The 7,413-nt window shown below is 40.4% G+C and overlaps 1 non-coding gene across 1 annotated transcript; it reads left to right on the top strand.

Annotated features, from left to right (window-relative positions):
- Positions 1-5,734: 5,734 nt before the first annotated feature.
- LOC113002254 (small nucleolar RNA R71) lies at positions 5,735-5,841 on the top strand. The gene has a single exon (XR_003267798.1). It is a non-coding gene; the product is annotated as a small nucleolar RNA R71 (small nucleolar RNA).
- Positions 5,842-7,413: the final 1,572 nt, after the last annotated feature.

Raw genomic sequence — 7,413 nt, 5'->3', positions numbered from 1 at the left:
TTCCCCAAACAATTCCAAAGCTCCAAAATTCCTTAAGGGTAGGGTGAGATCATGGTTTTTCACATAAGGCTTGTAATGAGCTTCAAAACAAAGAAAATGGAACATAGGCTCAAAGGGGCTATCAAAGGAATTAATTCAAGGTAGGCTCATTTGGCTAGAGGCTTATAAGAACAAAATGCCTAAATCATCTCCCAACATGCATGTGAACCAAGAATTATCAACAAGAGTCAAGCCAAGGCTATTGTGCAAGCAATCAATGGGGCAAAACACACCGAATAAAATAGATGATGATGATGGCTCAAAATCTCACCAAGGGTAAATCTATCACTTTAAATTCAACCTTTGAAAACTAACTTGACATGTAGAGAAAAACAAGGATTTCAGTTCACAAAATATCAAGAAACTCCTATTTCAAAAACAATTACCCATTACCTGTACATAACCTAGAATTCAAAGAGAAACATGAAATGTTGTACACAAAACATAAAACCAAAATAACAAAATTAACCTAGAAAACCCCAAACAAAGAACAATCTCCCCCCCCCCCCCACACACACACACTTAAACAACACATTGTCCTCAATGTAGCACAATCATAAGATCAAGAGCAATCAGAACAATTAACAATTTTGGACAAGTGCAATAAAAGTAAAGAGGGAGACAGAAAAAGAAAACTCCCTAAGTCATGGCGGAAGAGAAGTAGGGTGAAGTAAGGAGGTCTCCTCCACCACTACATCCACCAAGGAGGGATTTGTGAGGAATGGTTTCAGCCGGTGTCCATTGACCTTGATGCTCTTATCTGTGGATTCACTTTTGATCTCAACTGTACCATAAGGAAAAACATTAGTCACCACAAAAGGACCAATCCACTTTGACCTCAACTTACCACTCATGAGTCCGAGCCTAGAGTTATACAATAAAACTTTTGTCCAACCACGAAGTCCTTCTTAGCTATCAAGCTGTCATGGAACTTCTTGGTCTTCTCCTTGTAGAATTTGGAATTCTCATAGGCTTCTAAACGGATCTCATCTAGCTCACTTAGTTGCAACTTCCTTTCCTCTCTAGCCTGATCAATAGAGAAGTTGCAGGTCTTTACAGCCTAGTAGGCTCTGTGCTCTATCTCTATTGGAAGATGACATGTCTTACCAAAGACAACCCGATAAGGAGACATTCCTATGGGTGTTTTGTAGGCAGTCCTATACGCCAAAAGAGTATCATTCATCCTGGTGCTCCAATCCTTTCTGTTCGGTTGCACAATCTTCTCCAAGATCCTTTTTATCTCCCTGTTTGAAATCTCAGCCTGCCCATTAGTTTGGGGGTGGTAAGGTGTGGAAATTTTGTGCACGACCCCATACTTTTTGAGCAAGGCATACATGGATCTGTTACAAAAATGGGTGCCTTGATCACTAATGATGGCTCTAGGGACTCCAAACCTGCAAAACAGATTAGATCTAACAAAATCCACAACAACCTTAGCATCGTTAGTTCTGGTGGCTTTGGCTTCCACCCATTTTGAAACATAATCAACAGCAAGGAGAATATAAACAAAACCAAAAGAGACAAGGAAAGGCCCCATAAAGTCTATACCCCAAACATCAAACACCTCACAGAACAACATAGGTTGTTGAGGCATTTGTTGTCTCCATGAAAGTGAGATTCCTGCTTTCTGACAAGGCTCACAAGTGTTACAGATTCTCCACGCATCCTTGAAGATGGTGGGCCAATAGAAACCGCAGTCAACCACCTTGCGAGCTATCCTCTGTATGCCAAGATGGCCACCTGGTACGGAAGAATGACAGAATTTCAGGACCGAGTCAATCTCATGGTCTGGAATGCATCTCCCAATAACCTGGTCACTGCACAACTTCCACAAATAGGGGTCATCCCAAATATAATGCTTAGCATCGCTCTTAATTTTATCAGTTTGAGCTTTAGATGCTAAGGGAGGAAAAACAAAAGCAACCAAATAATTCACAATATTAGCAAACAAATGAGTGGGGAAGGAATCAGAAATATTATACAGAATGTACAAATGGTCATCCGGAAAATCATCCCGAATGGGTGAGTTCTCAGACGCACGCTCAATCCTACTCAGGTGGTCAGCCATGAGGTTTTGTGCATCGCTCCAATCACGGATCTCCAAATCAAACTCTTGGAGCCAAAGCATCCACCTGATCAATCTAGGCTTTGATTCAACCTTCTTCAACAGGTACTTCAGAGCTGCATGGTCAATATAAACAATAACACGAGTACCAAGCAAATATGAATGAAATTTCTCAAGAGTAAAAACTATCGCTAATAGCTCCTTCTTTGTGGTAGTGTAATTTGCTTGGGCAGCATCCAAAGTTCTGGAAGCATAGTAGATCACTCGAGGCAGCTTGTCAATCTTTTGCGCAAGGACAACCCCCAATGCATAATTGGATGCATCGCACATCAGCTCAAATGGGGCTGTCCAAAGGTGCCTAAATGATAGGGGTGGTAGTCAACGTATGCTTGAGGCAATCAAAATCCTCTTTGCACCGATCATCAAAATCAAACTCCACCTCCTTTTGCAGCAGATTGGATAGTGGAAGGGCCACTTTGCTAAAGTCCTTGATAAAACGCCTATAAAACCCTGCATGGCCAAGAAAAGAACGAACCTCTCGCACGCAAGAGGGGTAAGGCAATTGTGAAATAACAACTATCTTTGCAGGGTCTACCTTTATGCCCATATTGGAAATGATATGCCCTAAAACTATACCTTGTCCTACCATGAAGTGACATTTTTCAAAATTCAGCACAAGGTTAGTTTCAATGCATCTATTAAGAACTGTATCCAGACTATCCAAACATGCATCAAAAGAGGATCCATAAACAGTAAAATCATCCATAAACACCTCTATGCAACTCTCTAAAAAGTCACTGAAAATGCTAAGCATACACCGCTGGAAGGTACCAGGGGTGTTGCATAGGCCAAAGGGCATCCTCCTATAGGCAAAAGTGCCAAAGGGACAGGTGAATGTGGTCTTTTCTTGATCCTCAGGAGCAATATGAATTTGTAAATAACCAGAAAATCCATCAAGAAAACAGTAATGAGACTTACATGCCAAGCGCTCAAGCATTTGATCAATGAATGACAAGGAAAAATGATCTTTTCTGGTTGCCTGGTTCAACCTCCTATAATCAATGCAGACTTGCCTGCTATTCTGCATTCTTCTGGGGATAAGCTCATCCCTCTCATTCTTCATCACTGTGAGGTCTGTCTTCTTAGGAACCACTTGGATAGGACTCACCCACTGGCTGTCAGAAATAGGGTAGATGATTCCAGCTTGCAAGAGCTTGGTCACCTCCTTTTTCACCACATCTAGAATGATGGGGTTGAGTCACCGTTGTGGCTGCCTCACTGGCTTAGCTTCGTCCTCTAAAAGTATCCTATGCATGCAAGTAGATGGGCTAATACTAGGAATGTCTGTTAAAGTCCATCCAATGGCTTTCTTGTGCTTCTTGAGCACTAGCAACAACTTCTCCTCTTGCTCAGTAGCAAGGAAGGCAGAGATGATCACTAGAAATTTTTCTTTGTCCTCCAAGGAAGCACACTTGAGGTTTGCTGGTAAGTGCTTCAACTTTGGTGTGGATGGTGGCTGAACAGTGGGACGAACCAGGGTAGGAGAAGAAGAGGAGGGTTCCTCAGCTTGTACCTCACAAAGCATGTCAGAAGTATATGTACTTCCTGCAACATGGTTAGTGCATTCTGACTCTAAAAAATCAACATCAAGAGGTACAACACCCAGAAAATCAGAACCAGACTCAAATTCAAATTTACTCTCAGCATAAAAATCAGATACATGATCAAATTCAAACTCAGATTCAGATTCAATGCATGAGGAATGACAAGTATGCAAATCAGATAAAAATGGATGTTTCCTACCATGAAGAGAATCGAAATCAAACATATAATCATCAACAATCTGATCAAGTATCTCAGCACGAAAAATAGAATGATCCTCAGATGGATGTTTCATTGCATCAAGAATGTTAAAATGAACAACAATATCACCAAATTCCATAGACAATGTGCCAGCATAAACATCTATCTTGGTTCGGGTTGTTTTCATAAATGGCCTACCAAAAATAATTAGAACTGAACCATGGGAAAATACGTCTTCCATATCAAGAACATAAAAATCAGCAGGAAAAATAAGTTCACCAACCCAAACCAACACATCCTCTATTAAACCTGTGGGGTGAGCAACACTTCTATTTGCCAATTGAATCACCACCACACCCGTAGGTTGCATAGGTCCAAGAGACAAAGAATTGAAAATGGATAGAGGCATGACACTAACTGATGCTCCTTGATCTAGCATGGCATTCCCAAATTTGTTGTTCCCAATAATGCAAGGTATACAGAAAGTACCTGGGTCCTTACATTTCTCAGGAATGTGAGGAACAAATTTACCTATCAATGCTGACACATTTCTACCCATGCTAATCCTTTCATTGCCTTTGAGCCTCCTTTTGTGGGTGCACAGCTCCTTTAGAAACTTGGCATATCTTGGAATTTGCTTGATGGCATCTAGCATAGGTATGTTCACCTCTACTTTCCTAAAGGTCTCCAAGATCTCCTTATCCACTTCTTCCATCTTTTTGTTTGGAATTGCTCTTGGTGGAAATTGAAGAGGGATAGGAGGCTGTTGCAAGTCAGAACTACTAGAAGAAGGTTCACCTGTTTGAAAATTTTTGTTAGCTCCCTCATGATCAAGAAGCTTTCTTTTTTGTGCAGCTATCTCCTCCTCTCTTTTAGGTGTAGAATGAAGCTTGACATGTTTAGGTGGAGGTGCTGCTACTGGTGAAGGAACTTTAATTTGCTTGCCATACATCAAGGTGATGGCACTCCCATTTTTCGAATTCTACACAGTTTGTGAAGGCAATTTGTTAGAATTTTGGGACTGAGCTTGGTTCAATTGAGTAGCCATCTGTCCCATCTGATTTGTCAGACTTTGAATGGAGGCTTTTGTCTCTTGCTGAAATTGCATATTCTGGATGGTCATTAGCCTCACTAACTCCTCTAAGGAAGGATGAGAAGGGGCCTCAGTTTCTAGTTGTCTTTGTTGTTGTTGTTGATGCTGCATTGGAGGAGGAACATATGGCCTACTTGGACCAGCAGCATTCTAGAAGGGAGGGGCAGGCTGTTGTTGTTGTTGCTGTTGTTGTTGTGGAGGATTTGCCCATCTCATATTTGGATGATTCCTCGAACCTGGATTGTATCTGTTGTTTGAAATAATTATTCTGTTGTTGTTGGTTTTGCTGCTGAGGGGGTCTATTATAAATGTTTGCAGCATAGGCTTCAGGTTGCTCATTGACTCCAGATTGCTGCAAAGAAGGACAGAGGTCTATGTGGTGATCAGCAGAAGAACATAGACCACAGACTCTTGCAACAGTAAAAGGTGCAGATGTAGATTTTTTATTTATGGCAAGCGGAGTTACTAGGTTGACCAAGGCATCAAGTTTTCCCTCAAGCTTCTTATTTTCAGCAGATGAAGATGAATCCGTGGCCATATCATGGACTCCTCTAAGGACAATAGCATCATTTCTTGCACTAAATTGTTGGGAGTTGGAAGCCATATTCTCAATCAGATTCCTAGCCTCAATAGGAGTCATATCGCCAAGAGCTCCAGCACTGGCAGCATCAATCATACTCCTCTCTATGTTGCTAAGTCCCTCATAGAAATATTGAAGAAGAAGTTGCTCAGAAATTTAGTGGTGAGGACAGTTTACACACAATTTCTTGAATCTTTCCCAGTACTCATACAAGCTCTCTCCACTAAGTTGCCTGATGCCTGAAATGTCTTTTCTGATGGCAGTGGTCCTAGATGCAGGAAAGAATTTCTCCATGAACACCCTCTTAAGGTCATCCCAGCTGGTAATGGACCTGGGAGCAAGGTAGCACAACCAATCTTTCGCCACTCCCTCCAGAGAATGAGGAAAAGCCTTTAGAAAGATATGCTCTTCCTGAACATCAGGGGGCTTCATGGTGGAACAGACAATATGGAACTCCTTAAGATGCTTATGAGGATCTTCACCTGCAAGACCATGAAACTTGGGCAGCAAATATATTAGTCTAGTCTTGAGAACATATGGAACATCCTCATCAGGATATTGAATGCACAAGCTTTCATAAGTGAAGTCAGGTGCAGCCATCTCCCTAAGAGTCCTCTCACGAGGTGGAGATTGAGCCATGTTCTTAGTATGAAAATTAGCAGCTGAATGCTCAAAATCAGAATGTTTAGAATCACCAGCAACAAAATGCTCGGAATGCACACAATACATGGAATGCTCAGAATGCTCAAAATACACAGAATGATCAGGATGCATACTATGCCTAACTAATCTATGAAAGGTTATATCTATTTCAGTATCAAAGGGTTGTAAATCACCTGGATTGCCCCTAGTCATGTACTATATGCAGTAGATCATGTATTTCTCAAACAAGCACTAAAAAGGGGGTAAAACTACAACTATACTCAAACATATCCAAATGAGCTGAAAATTTGTGAGCAACACCCTAAAATCATGAAAAGATAGCACAAAAATTTTCAGACAAAAATTCAAAGTCTAACTATGAAAATTGCATAAGCAAAGTTTAGAAAAATAGGACAATAATATTTAAAAAATAAAAAACCTTAGTAAACGGCTGATTTTTTAAGTTCTGAGAACCTCAACCAGCTTTAGCTAGTTATGACAACATGACAAATTTTTTTATACCCCAAATGCATATATAATAATAGTCATTTTGATAACCGAAGCAAAAGTTATGGCCGTTTTAAGTTTTGCTAAAAACAAGTTCCCAAATTTTTTGTATCTCTCAAATTCAGCCACACCAAGTACTTCTGGTATTTTTCACACAAAATATGGATCAAAAGAAACTACCACACAAAAGATCAGCCAAAAATAATAACTCTAGCTATCAAAACATAAATCGCCAATTAATTAGAAAAACCGACACTGTTCACAGCACTATTCAAAGCATTATTCACAACATTTTTCACCTTTGAACAGGGGGCACCTCTAAACAGGGAACAAGACTGAAACACACACAAACAACACTAAACAACAGAACTACACACAGAAACAAACACAAAGACACAAAAACATAATTATGAACCTTTGGACCATTACTCCCAGGCAACGGCGCCAAATTTGATCGGGGCCGTACCCGAATCAAATAAACAATAAAATGCAGTATCTAGGAAGTGATCCTAGGTTGTCTCCCAGTGAGCAATGATCAAACAAATGTTCATAACATGTAATAATAAAACAGTCACGAAATGGGGGGGGGTTGTTTGCTTTTTCTATTAAACAGCAAGCAAACTTGAATTGAAGAAAATAACAAAACTAAAACATGTTGTTTCCCTTGATTCAAAAGCAAGTCTC

This window comes from Glycine max, chromosome 7 (assembly GCF_000004515.6).
Source record: "Glycine max cultivar Williams 82 chromosome 7, Glycine_max_v4.0, whole genome shotgun sequence".
Taxonomy (NCBI): domain Eukaryota; kingdom Viridiplantae; phylum Streptophyta; class Magnoliopsida; order Fabales; family Fabaceae; genus Glycine; species Glycine max.
Note: the sequence above shows the minus strand (reverse complement) of the source record. Positions and strands in the feature narration are given on the sequence as shown.